A 3,661-nucleotide genomic window follows, 5' to 3' on the forward strand; every position below is an offset into this window, starting at 1 on the left:
AAGGACTGATCTCTCCTGGCCACATGCCCAAAGTAAAAGAGGCAGAGCTTCAAAATCCTAGACTCCAAGGAGAGGCTTAATTTCACCCTCTCCAAGACAGACCTATTTGTTTTCTTGGCAGTCCATGGTATGTCCAAGACTCATTGCTAGCACCACAACTCGAAGGCATAACTTATTCAAATACAGATTTTATAGTTATGAAGAAAGGATATAATACGAGATGCATGCCTTTCTTAATTTTAAACCATCTAGTGTTCTCTTGCTCTGTTTGCACAACAGCTTCTTGTTCTAGGTATAGGTTTCACATGAGCACAATTAAGTGTTCTGGGATTCAAATCAACTATTACTCATGCAAACCCATGAACAACAAATCAAAACCTTCCTCTATCCTCAGCCAGTCTCAATCTCCTCTTTACCCTAGCCAGTTGTTAGAGCACTGTGATAAGCCATCTTGTTGAGAGTCTTTCCTCTTGGAAAGGTGGAGAAAACATGAAGGAGAGGAAGACTGTCAACCAGATGGATTGACACAGTGACTGCAACAATGAGTGTCAGAGATTATGAGGACCATAAAGGATAGAACAGGGTTCAGATCTGTTGTTCGTAGGGTTGTTACAAGTTGTACTTGAATCCATGGCATCTACAAAAGCAGCAACAGTATATATGAACCACTAGATCTGTGTTTGCATTTGCAGTGAAATTTTATATTAAATTCTCATTTAATAACTGGGGGACAATATATTTTTTCCTCAATCTGTTTGTCTAATGAATCAAATGCTTGGGTGTTTGCTCTATTTGACATTTCTCTCACTGCCAGATTAAACAACTTTTTCCCCCCTGCCAGTTTGACACAGAGTTAATGAACTTGTTATGATCCTTAGTTTGACCCTAGTCAGAGTCTTGTGAAATTTCAGAGGAGAATAGAAAAAAAAAATCCATCATTTTTTACTTGGAAAGTTATAGCAGTAAATAACTAGCACTTTGGAAATAGACTTGCACTTCTTAAGATTTATTGTTGTTTTAAATACCACCATGCCAAATATAACTTAGTGACTCCAAAAACAGAGCTGAATGGACTCTGTCCTATCCTGCATCATCCTCATCATTTCTAACGTGCTGGGGCCCATCACAGCAGTCATTGTGCCAATCTATCTAATTGAGGGTCTTCCTATATTTCACGGACTCTCTACCTATTCAAGTGTGATGTCCCACTCCAAAGAAAAGCTTCTAAAATATGCTCAAAATATGGGAGACAAAACTTTGTCATCTTTGCCTCCAAGGAGCCCCCTCTGACTACTTTCAAAGATATATCTGTTCTTTCAGCAGTACATGGGATATTCAATACTCTTCCTCAACATTGTGACTCAAAGACATCAATTTTCTTTCATCCTTATTCATTTTCTAGTTCTCAGATGCATAGCAAGTGATTGGAAAGACCATGGCCTGCATCAGATGCAGCTTAGTCTTCAAATTGATATATCATTGCTTCTCAATAATTTTTGGAGAGGTCCCTGGCTACACTTCCCCAATGCAATGCATCTCTCAATCTCCTGATGGCTTAAAATTTAGCCCCACTTACATGGTGCTAATGAAGTTAATGAGTTCAGGGATAGAATTCTCTGTTTACGTGGGGCACCTGGGATCAATTCCTGGTCAACAAGGTCATTAAAGCACACTCATCTGTGTGTGGGATCTTGTGTTTTGATGTTGTCCACCATGTTTTGGAGGAGCTTCTGGACTAATATAGACTAAGACGAAAGGCTTAGTGGTCTATTCCAAAAATCATCCTATGAGAATTCTATGGATTACAAACAATGATGCGATTTGCAAATAAACCAGAGATTGTGCTTTGTTCTGCTGTTTGTGGGTTCTCTGTGAATCAGAAATGACTCAGTGAGAGGAAAGATTAAGAACAAATGTGACATTTGGCGATTTTCCCAAGGGTATAAATTTAGAATTCAAATGTTTAACCTAAGTTTAGCTTATTTGGAGTAAAGTAAACCACCTCCTCAATATTTATCATCATTTAAACAGGCTTTTGTGGTGGAAATTACGTGACCACAGAGTGGGGAAATATGGAAGAGAATGAACCAGAACTGGTCTGACTTGATCCGACTAGTTATAGTACACCCTCTTGAGGAGGGAGTCTGTCCAAGTCCAAGAAGAGGGTCTCTAATTCAGTGAGTTGGAAACAACAATGGGGTTTCTAGAAAATGGCATTCTTCTTGTCAGGTAATACTATTAACAGTCTAGAAGGGGACAGTCCTTGAATTCTAGACTTCGGATTCATGGCTGCACTGCTTTTCTAGACCTTTTCTACTGATAATAATGAGATCTTGGCAAACTCTTGTCTCGGTTGGAGTGGCTAAGGGACTGTTTGTGTCTGGGTCTCAAAGACTTTGCTGAGCTGTGCTGGGTAAGGTAGGGGCCAACAGGGAGCAAACTTTGATCCAGATCTTCAGAAAAATGAAAAGATATCATTTCCAGCATAAGAAGCTTAAGTGAAAAGCTGGATTCCCAAGGGGACACTCTATTATTTTGTTAGAAACTAGTTGTTGCTTCCTTTTGGTTAGAATTAAGCTTTTTCCCAAAGTAGCTGGATGCCTTGATGATCTTCATAGCAATTATAAATGTTGCCTAGAAGCGGGTGCCAGATGAAAGCGGCAGTCCCTGTGGTCGTTATCCTCGTGTGCTCTATTGACTGGCAAATACGGCACAGAGAATTTCAAGCATAATGATTGCTCACCCAACTAGATAAAATCTTATTTCTAAAAGATGTTTTCTTTCAGAGCTAATGTATTTGTTCCTGACTCACCCTGAGCAGTGGGGCATCAAGCTGGAAGGAACAGATTGGAAATTATTTTATTGATTTCCCCCTAATCTTTTTTTATTTACCAAAAGGTAAGAGAGACTTTTTCTTTCCAAAGTGTTGTTCTGCTTGGAGTAAAGTTAAGGGCATTTGGAGGTTTGAGTAGAGCTCATTTGGAGCAATCACAGCCTGACTTTGCTGCCCGGCACATAAACACCCAGGAAACTCTGCCCTTGTAGAGCAGAAGACTGACTTCACTCAGCTGTTTAGTAAGCACAACTAACCTTTCTTGATGGTACTTGCTGACATGGGCATTGGAAGCTTAGCTGTTAAAATAGGACAGATTTCAACAGCCTCTGTAACAGGCATCAGTGGAAGTTACCAAGTCTCACATTCTTAAGGTCTGTAGCTTGATTTATCTGTCTCAGAATTATCCCTTATTTCCTCCTTGACCCCACTCTTTGAACACAAGGAAGAATCTGTTCAGTTTAGTAAAGGAACTTTCTTCACTACTCACAGGAGAAAGTCATTGAACAAAAAAATCAGAAACATTTCTGCACCTCAGTTTTGTCTTCCTGGGGGACTCTTCTCATTTCAACAACCAAATTGTTGAAGGAAAATTAATGGTAAAAAAATGATAATATTGGTCAATGTAATGTTGAGGATTCGATACCCACATCATCTTATCATTTAAAAAGAATTCTATAAAATAACCTCTAAATTTATATAATATACTACATCTGTGGAAGGAACCGCTGAAGAAGCTCAATATCAGCTGTGAAAACTAGGCCGGGGGCTGATTGTGGAACAGACCACCAATTACTCATATGCAAGTTCAAGCTGAATCTGAGGAAA

Source organism: Elephantulus edwardii, unplaced genomic scaffold (genome assembly GCF_000299155.1).
Source record: "Elephantulus edwardii isolate Elephantulus edwardi_28Jun2011 unplaced genomic scaffold, EleEdw1.0 scaffold00009, whole genome shotgun sequence".
NCBI lineage: Eukaryota > Metazoa > Chordata > Mammalia > Macroscelidea > Macroscelididae > Elephantulus > Elephantulus edwardii.